This window comes from Schistocerca nitens, chromosome 4 (genome assembly GCF_023898315.1).
Source record: "Schistocerca nitens isolate TAMUIC-IGC-003100 chromosome 4, iqSchNite1.1, whole genome shotgun sequence".
NCBI classification, from domain to species: domain Eukaryota; kingdom Metazoa; phylum Arthropoda; class Insecta; order Orthoptera; family Acrididae; genus Schistocerca; species Schistocerca nitens.
This window is the reverse complement of record NC_064617.1, coordinates 510,415,329-510,436,522: the sequence shown is the minus strand read 5'-3', so window position 1 is coordinate 510,436,522 and position 21,194 is coordinate 510,415,329. Positions and strand designations below refer to the sequence as shown.

Below are 21,194 nucleotides of genomic sequence, written 5' to 3'. Positions count from 1 at the left end.
AGCGTGGAATGTCAGATCCCTTAATCGGGCAGGTAGGTTAGAAAATTTAAAAAGGGAAATGGATAGGTTAAAGTTAGATGTAGTGGGAATTAGTGAAGTTCGGTGGCAGGAGGAACAAGACTTTTAGTCAGGTGAATACAGGGTCATAAATACAAAGTCAAATAGGGGTAATGCAGGAGTAGGTTTAATAATGAATAAAAAGATAGGAATGCGGGTAAGCTACTACAGACAACATAGTGAACGCATTATTGTGGCCAAGATAAACACGAAGCACACGCCTACTACAGTAGTGCAAGTTTATATGCCAACTAGCTCTGCAGATGATGAAGAAATTGAAGAAATTTATGACGAAATAGAAGAAATTATTCAGATAGTGAAGGGAGACGAAAATTTAATAGTCTTGGGTGACTGGAATTCGGTAGTAGGAAAAGGGAGAGAAGGAAACATAGTAGGAGAATATGGACTGGGGGGAAGAAATGAAAGAGGAAGCCGCCCTGTAGAATTTTGCACAGAGCATGACTTAATCATAGCTAACACCTGGTTCAAGAATCATAAAAGAATGTTGTATACCTGGAAGAATCCTGGAGATACTAAAAGGTATCAGATAGATTATATAATGGTAAGACAGAGATTTAGGAACCAGGTTTTAAATTGTAAGACATTTCCAGGGGCAGATGTGGATTCTGACCACAATCTATTGGTTATGAACTGCAGATTGAAACTGAAGAAACTGCAAAAAGGTGGGAATTTAAGGAGTTGGGACCTGGATAAACTGAAAGAACCAGAGGTTGTAGAGAGTTTCAGGGAGAGCATAAGGGAACAATTGACAGGAATGGGGGAAAGAAATACAGTAGAAGAAGAATGGGTAGCTCTGAGGGATGAAGTAGTGAAGGCAGCAGACGATCAAGTAGGTAAAAAGACGAGGGCTAATAGAAATCCTTGGGTAACGGAAGAAATATTGAATTTAATTGATGAAAGGAGAAAATATAAAAATGCAGTAAATGAAGCAGGCAAAAAGGAATACAAACGTCTCAAAAATGATATCGACAGGAAGTGCAAAATGGCTAAGCAGGGATGGCTAGAGGACATATGTAATGATGTAGAGGCTTGTCTCACTAGGGGTAAGATAGATACTGCCTACAGGAAAATTAAAGAGACCTTTGGAGAGAAGAGAACCACCAGTTCTAAGCAAAGAAGGGAAGGCAGAAAGATGGAAGGGGTATATAGAGGGTTTATACAAGGGCGATGTGCTTGAGGACAATATTATGGAAATGGAAGAGGATGTAGATGAAGACGAAATGGGAGATAAGATACTGCGTGAAGAGTTTGACAGAGCACTGAAAGACCTGAGTCGAAACAAGGCCCCGGGAGTAGACAACATTTCATTAGAAGTACTGATGGCCTTGGGAGAGCCAGTCATGACAAAACTCTACCATCTGGTGAGCAAGATGTATGAGACAGGCGAAATACCCACAGACTTCAAGAAGAATATAATAATTCCAATCCCAAAGAAAGCAGGTGTTGACAGATGTGAAAATTACCGAACTATCAGTTTAATAAGTCACAGCTGCAAAATACTAACGCGAATTCTTTACAGACGAATGGAAAAACTGGTAGAAGCAGACCTTGGGGAAGATCAGTTTGGATTCCGCAGAAATGTAGGAACACGTGAGGCAATACTAACCTTACGACTTATCTTAGAAGAAAGGTTACGGAAAGGCAAACCTACGTTTCTAGCATTTGAAGACTGAGAGAAAGCTTTTGACAATGTTGACGGGAATACTCTCTTTCAAATTCTAAAGGTGGCAGGGGTAAAATACAGGGAGCGAAAGGCTATTTACAATTTGTACAGAAACCAGATGGCAGTTATAAGAGTCGAGGGGCATGAAAGGGTAGCAGTGGTTGGGAAAGGAGTGAGACAGGGTTGTAGCCTCTCCCCGATGTTATTCAATCTGTATATTCAGCAAGCAGTAAAGGAAGCAAAAGAAAAATTCGGAGTAGATATTAAAATCCATGGAGAAGAAATAAAAACTTTGAGGTTCGCCGATGACATTGTAATTCTGTCAGAGACAGCAAAGGACTTGGAAGAGCAGTTGAACGGAATGGACAGTGTCTTGAAAGGAGGATATAAGATGAACATCAACAAAAGCAAAACGAGGATAATGGAATGTAGTCAAATTAAATCGGGTGATGCTGAGGAATTAGATTAGGAAATGAGACACTTAAAGTAGTAAAGGAGTTTTGCTATTTAGGGAGTAAAATAACTGATGATGTTCGAAGTAGAGAGGATATAAAATGTAGACTGGCAATAGCAAGGAAATCGTTTCTGAAGAAGAGAAATTTTTTAACGTCGAGTATAGACTTAAGCGTCAGGAAGTCGTTTCTGAAAGTATTTGTATGGAGTTTAGCCATGTATGGAAGTGAAACATGGACGATAACTAGTTTGGACAAGAAGAGAATAGAAACTTTCGAAATGTGGTGCTACAGAAGAATCCTGAAGATTAGATGGGTAGATCACATAAATAATGAGGAGGTATTGAATAGGATTGGGGAGAAGACCACAACAACAACATCACGTAAGTGCGATTAGTGTCTTTTATATTGACTTATAACATTTTTTTTTTTTACAAAAGGGCAATAGCGCAATAAAAGTCGGTTGTTGTTGTTGTGGTCTTCAGTCCTGAGACTGGTTTGATGCAGCTCTCCATGCTACTCTATCCTGTGCAAGCTTCTTCATCTCCCAGTACCTACTGCACCTACATCCTTCTGAATCTGCTTAGTGTATTGATCTCTTGGTCTCCCTCTACGATTTTTACCCTCCACGCTGCCCTCCAATGCTAAATTTGTGATCCCTTGATGCCTCAAAACATGTCCTACCAACCGATCCCTTCTTCTAGTCAAGTTGTGCCACAAACTTCTCTTCTCCCCAATCCTATTCAATACCTCCTCATTAGTTACGTCATCTACCCATCTAATCTTAAGCATTATCCTGTAGCACCACATTTCGAAAGCTTCTATTCTCTTCTTGTCCAAACTGGTTATCGTCCATGTTTCACTTCCATACATGGCTACACTCCATACAAATACTTTCAGAAACGACTTCCTGACACTTAAATCTATACTCAATGTTAACAAATTTCTCTTCTTCAGAAACGATTTCCTTGCCATTGCCAGTCTACATTTTATATCCTCTCTACTTCGACCATCATCAGTTATTTTACTCCCTAAATAGCAAAACTCCTTTACTACTTTAAGTGACTCATTTCCTAATCTAATCCCCTCAGCATCACCCGATTTAATTTGACTACATTCCATTATCCTCGTTTTGCTTTTGTTGATGTTCATCTTATATCCTCCTTTCAAGACACTGTCCATTCCGTTCAACTGCTCTTCCAAGTCCTTTGCTGTCTCTGACAGAATTACAATGTCATCGGCGAACCTCAAAGTTTTTACTTCTTCTCCATGAATTTTAATACCTACTCCGAATTTTTCTTTTGTTTCCTTTACTGCTTGCTCAATATACAGATTGAATAACATCGGGGAGAGGCTACAACCCTGTCTCACTCCTTTCCCAACCACTGCTTCCCTTTCATGCCCCTCGACTCTTATAACTGCCATCTGGTTTCTGTACAAATTGTAAATAGCCTTTCGCTCCTTGTAAGTCGGTAATAACTAAAATACTACATCAAATTTGTCTTAAGTTTGCTAAGAAAACCTGGAAGGCATAAGGGGCGTTCAAAAAAAACGAGCCAGAGGCATAATTAGAGAAACCAGTACCTGTGTGTTAGAAGTATCGATCCTGGCTGTTGAGACAGTTGTCCCACTGTGATACAAGGCTTCACTGAATGGCTGTCCCATAAAATTCCCGGCTTGCGATATTAACCAGTTGCGCACGTACAGCAGCAGATATACATGCTTCTCACGCATGATATATATATATATATATATATATATATATATATATATATATATATATATATATTGTTTTGAGCGGAGTAAGCTGCTATTACTTATATGTTCTTTACGTATAAGTTGTAGTTTATGTCACCGAAAACAGTCAGTTTCGTCTCTTTTTACATTTAATAAAGGTAAATATGGTTCTAAGTAGGCTGCAACGTGATTTTTATTTAATTGTGAGAATAGCTAATTTCGACTATTTGTCATAGTCAAGTACTTGTAAAACCAACATGGCAAAGCACGACATTGTCTATGTGCATCGCATGTATAACTAAAATTTTACAGACCTCACATTAAGATAAAATAAACACTACATTGTATCTACATCCATACTCTGCAAACCACCGTAAAGTGCAGAGGGCGCGTTCCATTGTACCAGTTATTAGGGTTTCTTCCCATACCATTCACATATGTAGAGTGGGGAAATGATTGATTGAATCCCTCTCTGCGTGCAGTAAATTTTTCTAATCTTGTCCTCGCGATCCCTATGTAAGCGAAACGTAGGGCGTGTAGTATATTCCCAGAGTCATCATTTAAAGTCGTTTCCTGAAACTTTAATACTGGACTTTCTCGAGGTATTTTACATCTATTTTCAAGAGTCTGCCAGTTCAGTTTCTCCAACATCACTCTAACATTCTCCCACAGGTCAAACAAACCTGTGACCATTCGTGCTCCCTTGTCTGTATACAATACGCTACACACGAACTGTCTGTTCACAACAGTATTTTTATGCCACTGTATTTTTATGCCATTCTATCGTTTCATTTCTATTAGATAGCCGTTCTCTCTTCGTAATGGTTTTCCGTCCTTCAGCGCCTATTTATGACAACAAAGGTAGTTCTTCAAAACTCGAGTTACGTCTTGATTTAACACAAGTCTACGACACTGAAAGGAATGTAAACAAAAATGTATACCATTTGTCCTCACCAGCCTACTTGTAACAGCGAAAAAATATGTAGTCTAATAACAGAAATATCTTGTTTTACTTGAGATACTAGTTTTGAAAACGACTCTTATATGAAATTTAGGAAAATATCCAGAAGGAACATTTTAGTTTTGTTGTAAATTATGGTTTTCCTTTTATATTAAGATATATCTAGGCAGCAGCATTATTCATCACATTTTGAACTAATCTCGATGTAATGAATAGTAATAGAGATAATTTCCTATCATTCGTCTCGTAAAAAATAGAACAGTCCCTTTTTTCGTCCCGCTTTCCCAGAATTTGTGTTGGGATGCAAATGGGTCTCATATTTTCTTGACACCGTTTTTCTATTTTAAAAACCGAATTATTTCTGCAATTTATTGCTGTGGGAAAGGCTGGATGGACGCTTATCTTCCTTATTGTCCTCGTGTAGTGCAATCTGTGAACAATGAAGACACACGACGTTTGCTTAATCTAGCTTTGGCATTTGACGTGGTGTGTCGTTATTTGCATTAACTAAGTTATTATGCCTAAATGCAAATGCAGCATTTCTTCTAACTTACAGGCGAAATTTGCTTTTCTCGATGAGGCAGAACTTGTTTATGAAGTTCACTGCAAAATGTGCAATACCACATTTTCGACTGCATGTTGTGGGAACTCTGATATTGTTCACCACGACAAATCAAACAAATATAAGCTGGTTTCTTCTACTGCTGTTGCAACAACTTTTAAAATCAATGACTTCTTCACCAAAATAATGGTGGGTAAGTTTGTTTCAAACGTCTTAAGAAATTCTGCTTATGTTGGTCCTACGAAAAATGGTTTAAAAATGTAAAACATCCCCGGCATATACATACTGTATTAAAGGGCTATAATGAAGTCAAATCCTCGATATTCAGATAATCACAGCTTTTACATTAACTGTGATAGCGAAACATACAACATTATCGCTGAGGATAACCTGGTAATTCATCGTAAATGCTATGAGACTTTTCTTTAAACTCGGTGCAATACAGTGAGAACAACACACGTTGCAGTTATGAGTTCTGTTTTTTATCAAGATAAAATGGGTAAATAGTAAAAGCTTAATTTGTGGGATTCCAGGAAATGAGGCTACATTTTGTGCAGCCGAGGGAACTTTTGCATACCATAGCCTGTGTCGTAACCATAGCTACAGTTCCAAGGACTGCACAAAAGCTGAAGCCGTTTTTAATAACGTATTAATAATTCCTTCATGCAAAAAACTTCTTTAGTAAGATCTTGACCATGTAGGCTTTGTAAGTTTGCCGATTTATACCAGTAATCGCAAATCAACGAAGTTTCTTCTAGTATTAGTAAAGTATTCCATTTCAGAAACAGGGTGCATCAAAAGATATTGGAATCTAATATCTAAAAACTTGATGTCAGTTCCGCATGACCACTGCCTAGAATCAAGTGTGTTTATCTGCTGACAGTATCAACATTATGTTTGGTGGAATAAACAGAAGTGATAGAGAATATGTTTTTGATAAACTACAAGTAACCCTTGGTGGGGGAGGAGGAGAGTAGCGTTTAACGTCCCGCCGACAACGAGATCGCTAGAGACAGAGCACAAGTTCGGATTAGGGAAGGACGGGAAGGAAATCGGCTGTGCCCGTTCAATGGAACCATAACGGCATTTGCCTGAAGCGATTTAGGGAAATCATGGAAAACCTAAATCTGGACTACCGGACGCGGGTTTGAAGCGTCAGCCTCCCGAATGCGCCACCTCGCTCGGTAAACCCTTGGTAGGAACTATCTTATAGGTACGAGTTACATGGCACATATCATCCACAATATTGTGAAAATAGGCGTCGGGAAGCTGCCACCTGATATAGAGAATACCATTCGTAAAACTTACAAGTATTCTTATGTTTGTATTGTACGGGTGAAAAAACTGAAAGAGTTTTGTGATTTTGCAAATGTCAGTAACTTTCAATTCTCTGCTTACAGCAGCACAAGATGACTGACATTGCTTTCTGCTGTTGAAAGAATTTAGAATTTATACCCTGCTCTAAAATCATTTTTTTCCACTTTGAAACAGGTTGTCCTTTAACTTTGCAAGTCGATTTCAACATTGAGAAATTTTAATTACAGTTGTGATTTCGTTATAGTCAGTCTTTCTGGAACGAGTAGTTGAGAAATTTAAAAGCGGAATACCTGTCCTTCAGAGGCAACACCTTGTTATTAATTACTCATAACAAAGATAAAAAACAGGAAAGGAAACAATTTTGTGATCTTTAAAGTTAAATCTATGCTGAATCAATAGTATGACGGTTATGAAGCTTCTCAGAGTATGTTTTATTCCTATGTCCATTCATTCTATAATGTAACACTTAATATATGGTTTCATGGGGAAAGCAGTTTTCAAATTATAATTCATTTTGTTGGACCAGTTTGAAAAACAAATTATATTGAAGTTACGTAGAATCAAGTATACCACTGATTCAAAAAGTAAGCAGTGTAAAAAGTGATAGTGCGCAACTGTTCGATGAACACTGTACTGTCAAAACGATTCATCATCGTCATTGTCCTCTCAGCCTTTTCCCACGTCATGTGTGGTCGGTGTTGCTTTGCTGGATCCTTCTCCTCAATAAATGCCTATCCAGGTGCTTCTTCTCTGAGCCATCCTTTCTCCCGTAGCTCCCCTGCTACCTTGTCTTTCCATCTCAGTTCTGGTCTTTCTCTTCTCCTTGATCCTTCGATTTCTAGGTCTTCAACTCTTCTCCACACGTAGTACTCCCCTCTTCTCTGTACTCTCTTCCCTGCAAAACGATTATAGTTGAAAAATTATATTACTGGAACAATTTCAAGGAAGAAGTGCATAGCAGATGTGTTGAAATATTTAAAGTGTTAAAGGGAAAAGCATAAAAGTAAAATCCTAGTCTACCTAAAATTGTAGAACTTACTCTGTGCTTCCAGGAATCGAACGCAGGAATCATTAAAAATGAATAATTATTGATCATATAACAAAACGCTTCAGATAGTACGATTGCCAATGCAATGATTCTCAAGTATAATCTAAGAATGTCATGTGGGGTCTTGTACGATAGATCGTTAGCAGCTGGCCGGGGTGGCCGAGCGGTTCTAGGCGCTACAGTCTGGAACCGCGCGACCACTACGGTCGCAGGTTCGACTCCTGCCTCGAGCATAGATGTGTGTGATGTCTTTAGTTAGGTTTAACTAGTTCTACGTTCTAGGGTACTGATGACCGCAGAAGTTAACTCCCATTGTGCTCCGAGCCATTGGAACCATTTTTTTTATTGTTAGCATAAGTAGCTAGGTGAAAATAAAAAATTCTGGTAATGCGAAGGATTTGTTAAGTGCACGGCGCTTAGTGTATTCATAAACATTTATTCAGTATCGTTTTTCTGTCACCATAACGTTCTGTTAACACAGTATTTCAGAAATCATTGATCAGGAGACAACAGCCATTTCAGATGCCCCGCATTTTCATGGGAATAAAATGGTAGGCTTTATATTGGTGTTATAGTTATGAACATCTATATTCCTTCGAAGCTGCATTTACAACGAGTTTCAAAATAAAATCCGTTATTATGGTGTTGTAATTAAAATATCTAACTCGTTAAACAGTTCTCTTGAAGATCATAGTGGTTGAGCAGCGGGTAATTTTTCTTACGATACGGCTTTGTGTATTAAAAACTTTCTTCTTTGGATATTAGTTACCTAAAAACATAATCACTTCAGACATTACAAACGCACACAAGCAGTACGCGTCAACTAAATGATGTCTTTCTGTCCAAGAGTCACAATTAGAGGAAACTCAAATACAGTTGGACTGTGTTATTTAAATGCTTCAATGTGTCCCTTTTTCTATTTAAATTCTCATCAATATAAATAGCCAATTTTTCTGTCAGTTGAGACGTCTCTTGATTACCACTATGAGTGTGTAAAATGTTCAAATGTCCAACGGAAGCTCTGACCGAAAACTTGCATTGTTAGTGAAATGGAAGTTAACAATAAAATTTCCAGCGAGCTACCAAAAATATTCGCACGATTCGACTGCGAATGAAATTTACGCTCAAACAAACAGCTTTCCGATGGTGGGACATCATTTGCCAGACGCGACATTTTAGAATGCAGCTTCCGATTACTGCATGGCTCAGTGTGTTCACCTGAAACTGTTTTTGGCCAGACAGCCATAAAAAGCTCGCACGTGGAGCATAAACCTGGCGCGTGCCGTGTTTTTTGCTCCAGTGATGCGATTTCAGCGATGACACTAACCTCCACGGTATCATGTGTTAATTAGGGCTTCCTGTTCACGCGGCAGCCAAGCCAATTAGCAGGCCCCGATCGCGCCGACGCACCACAGACGTTGCCGTGACGACAGAAGTGAAACAAATTGTCGAAGATTGAAAACTCAAAATTATTTCGCAGATGTCAAGAGGGAATTTTATTTACTCGAGATATAGACATTAAATGACGTTTGCGCCAGACGGAAATATTCACTTGATGGATTTAGGCTGTCACTGATGGAGGTATCTATACTGATGGTGACAAAAACGCGTCTGGTATTACCACTGATAAGCCAAGACTGCAAATCAATTTGTATAGGATAGATAAGAAAAACTTTGATATGTTAAAAAAAGACACTTTTAATCTAATACCTAAAAACTTCATGTCAGTTACGCATGACCACTGCCTAGAATCAAGTGTATTTATCTGCTGACAGTACACAGAACACAGGACAGTTCTAAACAGTAACGACTGTCATTCTACATTTGCTGAACACATTATGGCCATGAAACAGCCCAACAGACATCAACGCCAAGTTGAAATTCTCAAATGCAGCAATAATCCCCCATAAAACCGCCAAATTCATAAATCCATAGTTTAAAAAAGAGCTCTCCGTCTTCAGGCCACTAGTGGCCCACTGGGACCATCCGACCGCCGTGTCATCCTCAATGAGGATGCGGATAGGAGGTGCATGTGGTGAGCACACCGCTCTCCCGGTCATTATGATAGTTTTCTTTGACCGGAGCCGCTACTGTCCGATCGAGTAGCTCCTCAATTGGCATCACGAGGCTGAGTGCACCCCGAAAAATGGCAGCAGTGCATGGCGGCCCGGATGGTCACCCATCCAAGTACCGGCCACGCCCGACAGTGCTTAACTTCGGTGATCTGACGGGAACCAGTGTATCCACTGCGGTAAGGCCGTTGCCAAATCCATAGTCAAGGAAAACAAATAATATACGAAAGCACAGTTATTGCAGTGGATTTCTGTTTTCTTCACCCAAAACCCTAGCAGACAACACCAAACCATAAACACGCCCACACCTATCAATCGCCCACACACACAATTATCCACATAAAATTATGCTGGTGGCAGATTTTTATCTCATAGCTGACCAGTTGGTTTGGAGACAATATATACAGACAATAATATACATTATTCATGCATGGAGGTTGTTATTTCATTAACTTCATCAAGGTACTGTTTTGTACGTAACCTAAGGCAATTTATGTATCTGAAGACATACATATAGTGTTATTACTATTTTTAAAACATTGACCACTGTTAATTTTTTGCAGGTGCGTTCTGATACTTCAGTTAACGGTTCACCTCATGCTCGGACGATGTATGTTTCAAAATAACAGCAGATTTTCGAAGATTAATAAGACAAGATTTTCACTTGTCAGGTTCGTTATGCAAGTAGCTGGACAACCCTGATCCTAATCCAAAATATACTACGTTAACATTTTAATGTTCCGTATAGATAAAGACTTCACAGCGATCAATTGCAATGATGTTGCTTCTTTGCCATTACTGCATATCGACATTCAGTTTAACATGATAAATTCACAGTATTGTTTCCTATGACGAAAGTGTTGTGGTTAGATGTTACTTGTATTTCAGGTTCTTATAATTAATAGCAGACTTATTTCATACTTTTGCATTTGATAATGGTGACCGTGCTTCACCGTAACTAGTCATGTAAACTTCCTGTAATTTACTGTGACTATGGCGCGACTACTGCAGTGAAGTAAAATAAATCTGAAAAAACTTGTATTTAGTCGTGCTCCTTAAGGCATCATTATAATTATAGAATTAATGAACGTTAGGCCTAATCACAACAGTCCCATCTGTAAAATTTTGAAGTAAATAACATTTCTACATTAAGTTATATATGGTTGCAGCTGACAAACTAGGATAGAAAAATAAGTGTAATTGAAAAGAGTCAGGAAAACCACAACATGTGGTATCACAGTATACATACACAAAACTTCTTCTGTTTCTCAAATCTGTAAATACTTTCTCAAAAACTCAAATTTATTTGTGTGCAAGCAGTAAAGAACATTGTTTCCTGTTTATCAGAACGATAATAGAGCAAACTGATGCTGCTGAAACTTCAGAGAGACCTACGTGAGTAATAGAAAAAAACTGAGTTTTTCTCAAGACAGTCTGCCCTCCAAACAAAAAATCACAATTGTTTACTCTGTGGAGAGTAGCAGAAGATATGTGAAGTACAGATATGGTATAAAGCAATGCATGTATCGTTCATTCTTTTAACAAGCGTTTATCCCATCCTATACAAGGTCCACTTTTTCAGGATTTGGAAAATTTTCTTTTGTCATTTAACCATGGGGCTCGATGGCCTTCCTGACGCCACAGTCATCAAGATAAACATAAGGGAGGGAAATGGTGTTTGCCATTTGTCTACGAATAGTGAAAACATTGTTCCGTGTGCTACCGTAATTAGACTGTTTGAGTATCGTACTCTCTGAGGTCGAATCTTGTGCCAGCCCAACAATTGCCTAGACGAGCGTGGGAAACCACCTAAATACCACAGTTAGGCTGGCCAGTGCACCGGCCCATACTTAGCAATTGAACGGCTGAGGGTACAAGTGATAAAGCACTTCCTTAAGCAAGTGAGTGAGTGGCTACCACAGTTAACTAGTCATTTATAAATTATGTGAACTGTTATTGACACATCAAATAATTTTATCTGCTTGTCAGTTAGTCTATATAGTTGTAGATACGGTTACAGATTGTAGTACCCTGTATTATTTTATGTAACATACACTCCTGGAAATGGAAAAAAGAACACATTGACACCGGTGTGTCAGACCCACCATACTTGCTCCGGACACTGCGAGAGGGCTGTACAAGCAATGATCACACGAACGGCACAGCGGACACACCAGGAACCGCGGTGTTGGCCGTCGAATGGCGCTAGCTGCGCAGCATTTGTGCACCGCCGCCGTCAGTGTCAGCCAGTTTGCCGTGGCATACGGAGCTCCATCGCAGTCTTTAACACTGGTAGCATGCCGCGACAGCGTGGACGTGAACCGTATGTGCAGTTGACGGACTTTGAGCGAGGGCGTATAGTGGGCATGCGGGAGGCCGGGTGGACGTACCGCCGAATTGCTCAACACGTGGGGCGTGAGGTCTCCACAGTACATCGATGTTGTCGCCAGTGGTCGGCGGAAGGTGCACGTGCCCGTCGACCTGGGACCGGACCGCAGCGACGCACGGATGCACGCCAAGACCGTAGGATCCTACGCAGTGCCGTAGGGGACCGCACCGCCACTTCCCAGCAAATTAGGGACACTGTTGCTCCTGGGGTATCGGCGAGGACCATTCGCAACCGTCTCCATGAAGCTGGGCTACGGTCCCGCACACCGTTAGGCCGTCTTCCGCTCACGCCCCAACATCGTGCAGCCCGCCTCCAGTGGTGTCGCGACAGGCGTGAATGGAGGGACGAATGGAGACGTGTCGTCTTCAGCGATGAGAGTCGCTTCTGCCTTGGTGCCAATGATGGTCGTATGCGTGTTTGGCGCCGTGCAGGTGAGCGCCACAATCAGGACTGCATACGACCGAAGCACACAGGGCCAACACCCGGCATCATGGTGTGGGGAGCAATCTCCTACACTGGCCGTACACCACTGGTGATCGTCGAGGGGACACTGAATAGTGCACGGTACATCCAAACCGTCATCGAACCCATCGTTCTACCATTCCTAGACCGGCAAGGGAACTTGCTGTTCCAACAGGACAATGCACGTCCGCATGTATCCCGTGCCACCCAACGTGCTCTAGAAGGTGTAAGTCAACTACCCTGGCCAGCAAGATCTCCGGATCTGTCCCCCAGTGAGCAGGTTTGGGACTGGATTAAGCGTCGTCTCACGCGGTCTGCACGTCCAGCACGAACGCTGGTCCAACTGAGGCGCCAGGTGGAAATGGCATGGCAAGCCGTTCCACAGGACTACATCCAGCATCTCTACGATCGTCTCCATGGGAGAATAGCAGCCTGCATTGCTGCGAAAGGTGGATATACACTGTACTAGTGCCGACATTGTGCATGCTCTGTTGCCTGTGTCTATGTGCCTGTGGTTCTGTCAGTGTGATCATGTGCTGCATCTGACCCCAGGAATGTGTCAATAAAGTTTCCCCTTCCTGGGACAATGAATTCACGGTGTTCTTATTTCAATTTCCAGGAGTGTATTAAATACACTGACGGTGAAAAGACTGCAACACAAAGAGGGAGATGTGTGACATAAACCAAAGATGGTAGGCGTGTTTCTATATCTGAAAGATGATGTCTAGTCAAATTTTGCGCCAGTCTCATAACAGTGGCGCCAGTACCGCCACTATGAAGACGCAAATCACGCTTGCTTTAAATACACGCTTAACGGTCGTGAGCGCCAGTTATCTTTGAGACTGGACTTGGTGAGTTGATATTAGTGAAGGATGCCTTTAAGGTGACAAAGACCCCATAACCAGCGCCTCACTGAGTTTGCTAGAGGTCGTGTAATAGGCCTACGAGAAGATGTATGTTACTTCTGCCATATATCAGAAAGGTTTCAAGGAATGCAGCCACTGTACATGATTGCTGACAGCGTTGCTCACGAGAATGTATGGTCGCAAGAAGACTGGGACTCAGATGACCACGTCGTACTAGCAAGAGGGGAGACCATCGTGTTCATCGCGTGGTGCATCATACTGCATCTACACTAGCAGTGTGATCAGCAGTTGGCACCACCGTGACACAAGCTATTTCAGATCTGTTACTTCAAAGATAGCTCCGAGCCAGACGCCCTTTAGCATGCATTCACACTGGACCTACACCTGGAGTTATGGTCTGGGTGCGATTTCGTAGTTATCCCACGCACCCTGAGTGCAAAACTGTACGTCAATCTGGTGATTGGATCTGATGTGCTGCCATTCATTAACAGATAAGTACCGGGAAATCGTGTAGAAAGGCAGCAGTGCAACTGGGAATATCCAGACGCTCCGTTCAACGCATTCTTAAAAGTGACCTCCATATGTACCCATACAAGATGACCTGTGCACAGAAGCTCACTGAAGAACACAAGCAGCAGAGACTACTACTTGCTCAGTGGGCGGAGGACAGGGAAGAAACTCTCAACAACGTTTGGTTTTCAGACGAGGCGCATTTTCATTTAGACGGTGTGGTTAACAAACAATATGTACGCTTTTGGGCCACTGAAAACCCACAAGTGCTTCATGATCGACAACATTATGCTCCGAGGATTACAGCGTGGGCAGTAATCTCCAGTCACGGACTTATTGGACCCTTTTTCTTTGAAGAAACTGTGAACAGCGAGCGTTATTTGAGCATGCTTCGCAATAGCTTCATTCCACAGCTTCTTGCCACTGCCTTGCCCTTCAACACGCAGTGGCTCATGCAAGATGGAGCAAGGCCACATACTGCAAAGACTGTGTTGGAGTTTTTACACAAGCATTTCGACATGCGGATCGTTTCACTGAGGTTTCCAGGTCGCTTCAATGACGGACAAAATTGGCCCCCCAATAGTCCAGACCTCAATCCATGTGACTTTTTCTTTGGGGGTACCTAAAGGAAAAAATTTTCCCGAAACGTCCACTTGATTTAATGCTCAGTAGACTTATTCTTCAAGCTTGCAGTGAAACTACGCAAGACATGTACCGTAGGGGAATCACTGACTTCAGTGTTCGTTTGAATAAAGGAAACAAAATCGTGGACATATTGAGCATGTGATGAATTAGAACAAATCTCCATGGACGGCTCTTCATTTTAGTATATGTTCCTTTCAGATTGTATTGACAGTAAAGTTTATATTCAAAAACAAAATGGTAACACATTTCGTGCGCCACCCTGTAGTCACTATTGACTTCAGAACTTTTACCCGCCAGGTTAGCCGAGGGCGCTAATGCGCTGCTTCCTGCACTCGGGCCCCGTATCGAATCCACCTGGCGGATTAACGACGAGGGCCGGTGTGCCAGCCAGCCTGGATGTAGTTTATAGGCTGTTTTCCACGTCCCACTAGCTGAATACTGCGCTGGTCCTCATGTCCCGCAGCAGTTACACGACTCGCAGACATTTCAAAAAACGTTCGCACTATTTCATGGCTTAGACTAGACGCAGACAACTTGGGTACACTAATTTCGTCCCATGGGGTACAGGGTGGCGACAGGAAGGGCATCCACCACCCTCCGACACTAACATCGCCAAATCCATAGCAACAAGGCCCAAGAAACTGGTGATGACTTCAGAACTTTGGCCTATATAAGGTTACTTTTTTTTACAAAGTATTGCAACTTCGCATACATCTCACGTCAATGTGCAACGCGGAGCATTGTTGGAAGCGGCTGTCGCGTGGTACGACGGAAACGGGATATGCTCTGTCAAGAGTTGATTTTAAATGACCAGTGACTGAACTGCGGCAAACGATGCGTCTTGTAGCCCAGAATTTTAACTTGTGTCTGAAGCTAACCACAACCTCGTGATATGCAAAGTGTCCAAGAAAACGATGATCATCAGTCTGCGGCAACATGAAAACACGATCGCTTTGATCACGGCCGTTCAAGCTAACCACTGCGAGCAAGCTGTTTTATACTCCGAGCAACCTCAGCCGATGAAAGGCATGATGTTAGGCAGAACTCTGCTCACAGCTGGTAAAAATTTTAATTATATCAGCTGTGAGCGGAGTTCATCTACGAGCAAGTTCGACATAGGAAAATTCAATTTCAGTGGTAAAGGTAAACTGTAATTTCATGCTATCACTAAGCTGCGAAATTTTCTAATTATCGCATAGCAATATGTAAATACAATTTTCAGTGTGATAGGGTCTTCGGCTGGGATGAATTTTCTGAATGATTATGCTTATAAAATAAGTAAGAGATGTCTCACGCAATTTTAGGAGCATGTTACTTTCGAGCAGTTCTTGTATATATAAGCGCTTTGCAACAACTGCTGGCTAGTAACGCGCTTCTAAAAATGCGCAAAACCTCCCCAGTTTATGAGCATAACACGATGTTTCAACGCCCACTTGTTTTTAATGAGGTCCATTTCAAGTATCGAAAATTTAATGATAACCACCCTAAACCTATATTAGATGCGAAACATCTTAAATCTTAAAACACCGATCGTTTCTACACTCCTGGAAATGGAAAAAAGAACACATTGACACCGGTGTGTCAGACCCACCATACTTGCTCCGGACACTGCGAGAGGGCTGTACAAGCAATGATCACACGCACGGCACAGCGGACACACCAGGAACCGCGGTGTTGGCCGTCGAATGGCGCTAGCTGCGCAGCATTTGTGCACCGCCGCCGTCAGTGTCAGCCAGTTTGCCGTGGCATACGGAGCTCCATCGCAGTCTTTAACACTGGTAGCATGCCGCGACAGCGTGGACGTGAACCGTATGTGCAGTTGACGGACTTTGAGCGAGGGCGTATAGTGGGCATGCGGGAGGCCGGGTGGACGTACCGCCGAATTGCTCAACACGTGGGGCGTGAGGTCTCCACAGTACATCGATGTTGTCGCCAGTGGTCGGCGGAAGGTGCACGTGCCCGTCGACCTGGGACCGGACCGCAGCGACGCACGGATGCACGCCAAGACCGTAGGATCCTACGCAGTGCCGTAGGGGACCGCACCGCCACTTCCCAGCAAATTAGGGACACTGTTGCTCCTGGGGTATCGGCGAGGACCATTCGCAACCGTCTCCATGAAGCTGGGCTACGGTCCCGCACACCGTTAGGCCGTCTTCCGCTCACGCCCCAACATCGTGCAGCCCGCCTCCAGTGGTGTCGCGACAGGCGTGAATGGAGGGACGAATGGAGACGTGTCGTCTTCAGCGATGAGAGTCGCTTCTGCCTTGGTGCCAATGATGGTCGTATGCGTGTTTGGCGCCGTGCAGGTGAGCGCCACAATCAGGACTGCATACGACCGAAGCACACAGGGCCAACACCCGGCATCATGGTGTGGGGAGCAATCTCCTACACTGGCCGTACACCACTGGTGATCGTCGAGGGGACACTGAATAGTGCACGGTACATCCAAACCGTCATCGAACCCATCGTTCTACCATTCCTAGACCGGCAAGGGAACTTGCTGTTCCAACAGGACAATGCACGTCCGCATGTATCCCGTGCCACCCAACGTGCTCTAGAAGGTGTAAGTCAACTACCCTGGCCAGCAAGATCTCCGGATCTGTCCCCCAGTGAGCAGGTTTGGGACTGGATTAAGCGTCGTCTCACGCGGTCTGCACGTCCAGCACGAACGCTGGTCCAACTGAGGCGCCAGGTGGAAATGGCATGGCAAGCCGTTCCACAGGACTACATCCAGCATCTCTACGATCGTCTCCATGGGAGAATAGCAGCCTGCATTGCTGCGAAAGGTGGATATACACTGTACCAGTGCCGACATTGTGCATGCTCTGTTGCCTGTGTCTATGTGCCTGTGGTTCTGTCAGTGTGATCATGTGCTGCATCTGACCCCAGGAATGTGTCAATAAAGTTTCCCCTTCCTGGGACAATGAATTCACGGTGTTCTTATTTCAATTTCCAGGAGTGTATTAAATACACTGACGGTGAAAAGACTGCAACACAAAGAGGGAGATGTGTGACATAAACCAAAGATGGTAGGCGTGTTTCTATATCTGAAAGATGATGTCTAGTCAAATTTTGCGCCAGTCTCATAACAGTGGCGCCAGTACCGCCACTATGAAGACGCAAATCACGCTTGCTTTAAATACACGCTTAACGGTCGTGAGCGCCAGTTATCTTTGAGACTGGACTTGGTGAGTTGATATTAGTGAAGGATGCCTTTAAGGTGACAAAGACCCCATAACCAGCGCCTCACTGAGTTTGCTAGAGGTCGTGTAATAGGCCTACGAGAAGATGTATGTTCCTTCTGCCATATCCCAGAAAGGTTTCAAGGAATGCAGCCACTGTACATGATTGCTGACAGCGGTGCTCACGAGAATGTATGGTCGCAAGAAGACTGGGACTCAGATGACCACGTCGTACTAGCAAGAGGGGAGACCATCGTGTTCATCGCGTGGTGCATCATACTGCATCTACACTAGCAGTGTGATCAGCAGTTGGCACCACCGTGACACAAGCTGTTTCAGATCTGTTACTTCAAAGATAGCTCCGAGCCAGACGCCCTTTAGCATGCATTCACACTGGACCTACACCTGGAGTTATGGTCTGGGTGCGATTTCGTAGTTATCCCACGCACCCTGAGTGCAAAACTGTACGTCAATCTGGTGATTGGATCTGATGTGCTGCCATTCATTAACAGCAATCCAGGAGGTGTTTTTCAACAGGATAACGCTCGCCGACATGCTGCTATTGTGACCCAACATGCCGTACAGAGTGTTAACATGTTGCCTTGTTCTGCTCGATCACTAGATCTGTCACCAATCGATCACATATGGGACATCACTCCAGTGCCACACACAAACAGCATTAACCATCCCTGTATTGACCTACAAAGTGCAACAAGCTTGGAAGTCAGTCCTACAAACTGACTTTTGGTATCTGTACAACACAATGCATGCCCGTTTTCATGCCTGTATTCAACATTCTGAGGGTTACACCTGTTATTAATGTACCAGGATTTCACATTTGCAGCCTATTACCTCGCGCTTCATTAACCTCTAATCCTGCAATGTAATCGCGTAAGTTGTTTCCTAGACGAATATATTCCCGAAATTTAATTATTTTACATTATCTTTTTGGTGTTGTGATTTTTTTCAGTCAGTGTACTTACACCCATTCTGCCTTGAAACTTTTTAGGGTAAAACAGATGCAATTGCAAACACATTTTATTTACTGTACATTAATTTGAAGATTTTAGGTAAAACACCTATGATACATATAGTACAATTTATGTTCATTATAGAACAAGGAAATGTGAGTAATAATGCAACACTGATATATCAAAGCAAACAAAATAAAAACACCAAGAGGAAAATATGTTGCTGAGGCTCAAACATGTACGATAGATTAATCACAGTCACTTTTCATTTCCTTCTCACAGTCACCATTATGTTGTGCGCTTCCCAGTCTTGCTCGTGTCGTTCTTTCAGCATGTCCTCTTCTTTTTCCACTCCTTCTTCTTCCATTCATGGTTACTGTTGTCTGGGAATCGGGTATGTATTGTTATAGAACTCATAATTAATGGGAGAGATGAAGTTTTCCATCTCCTGAAGATTTTTCCTCTTCTTAAATTTTATTTTAATGGCATCTTCATATAAAGACAGAAGTAGGGGCATTGATGGGCGACCCATATTGAGAGTCCTAAAATTCTCATCTATAACCTCAAGACCACGGTTTAGTTTATAAGTGGAACTCATTGTTAGAGGTGTTTCTTTGATAATTTGGATCCATCTAATATTCTTCCAGTGTATTTTGTTTCCTTCAGTATCTTTAGCAACGTCGTCCTTGTTATGGAACTCATGGCTTTAATTCAAAGAAAGTTTTCTCATTTTTTTTCTGAATTTCCTCAGTCCATGTCGTATGAACGCTCATTCACAAAGACAAGCTACCATTGCAGACAGGCAAATGTTTTACATAGGACCTATTTAAACACACATTAAGTAATTCTTTAAGTACTCTTACACGGTACACCATCGCTGCACTTTCAAAAAATACATACCTAAGGGTTCGTTTAAGATAGCAGCCAGTCTCCTTTCATTCGTCATTTCACTTCTACTAGTTGTACTCTAACGCAGTCCAGACATTTTCTTCCAACTTACACTTTTGCATTACAGAGTGCAGCACCCTGCAGGAATTCACTATTACGTCTTCTTTCTCTGAAGAGATCCACACTTTGGCTCTCCAAATGTGCACTTTGATCACTTTCATATGCAATGTCACGTATACTACTTGTATTCTCAGCCCCTCCATTGGATGTGTGGTTTCAGTCAGGGTACAGCTAATCTCCCAGTCCCGCAAGCTAGTGCTACACGTTACTCTATGCTAGCAGGTATTATGTGTGTCTCACGATTCAATGATAAAAATTTGGACGTGTTGACAGCAGGCCCCAGCCTCGAAAGCCTACGCTAATACAACACCCATGATGCCAGCAGAGCATATACGAGATGCACAGGTACAAGATGATGGTAATGGTAATACACACGGCATGAGAAGTAAGCTCGAATAGTTCGTTCACAACGTTCTGAACAAATTCTCAGGGGTGTACGGGAAGCTGAGGCAATAAAGCCAGCCCACTCAGTCCCAGAGCGCGTCAGCCGAGTGGGGACAAGGCGGTACAGGAGAAAAATGCGCACTTTTGTCACGCATTGCTGCCACTGCTCATGTGCTTACTGGTAATCTCTTCGTAATGACTATTGTAAACGGGTATTGAACTTCTAGATCGTCAGAGTTGGTAGCAGCCATAAGCGGCTCGAAGTCGGCGCCTCCTATCGACTTCTGCCAAAGCAGAACTATGGAGCCCTGGAACAGGCCACTGGGAACAAACCGTAGGCAAGTCAGGTGACGCCGATGCTACAGCCAACATTGGCCCACATACCACGGTAACAGAGAGACAGCTAGTGTTTGTTAGAGGGATTTAATTAATCGCGTTCCGCGTGTGCACGGGGCCGTTCTTCTCGCCTCTCTGACATTGGACTTCTCGTGGCGTTACCCCAATATGTGCATTATGTGCATTTACCAGCCAGTTCCCAAAGCACTCATTGTCTAGCGAGGCGACAACACTGCGGCCACACAGGACTATCAGCAGCGAAATAAATCCTTACTTTGTGGAAATGTATGTCAACCCGCCGGCGCCTATAACTTCGATGCTCCGTTGCGTCGTTGGATGACGTTTCTGGATAGCGGGTTCCTATACTCTACAACTCCTTGAAGTTCGTTGCAAATTTCCTGGGACGCTCTGCATATGTTCTGACATGCCTGCCGCTTAGTGATGAGCTCTGCAACTACGTCACGACGCGTATGACGAACTGTCTACGGATGTGTACCATTGTTCTGTGTCTGTGTAATTTTAGGTACCTTTGTAACCCTGGAGGCACTTAG

General features: G+C 42.9%; 1 protein-coding gene and 1 pseudogene across 1 annotated transcript in view; both read right to left on the bottom strand.

Annotated features, from left to right (window-relative positions):
- The window catches only part of LOC126252401 (phospholipase A1-like), a 440,511-nt gene that overhangs the window by 216,169 nt on the left and 203,148 nt on the right, over positions 1-21,194 (bottom strand). The window lies entirely within an intron of this gene.
- Positions 9,966-10,083, bottom strand: LOC126253955 (5S ribosomal RNA; annotated as a pseudogene).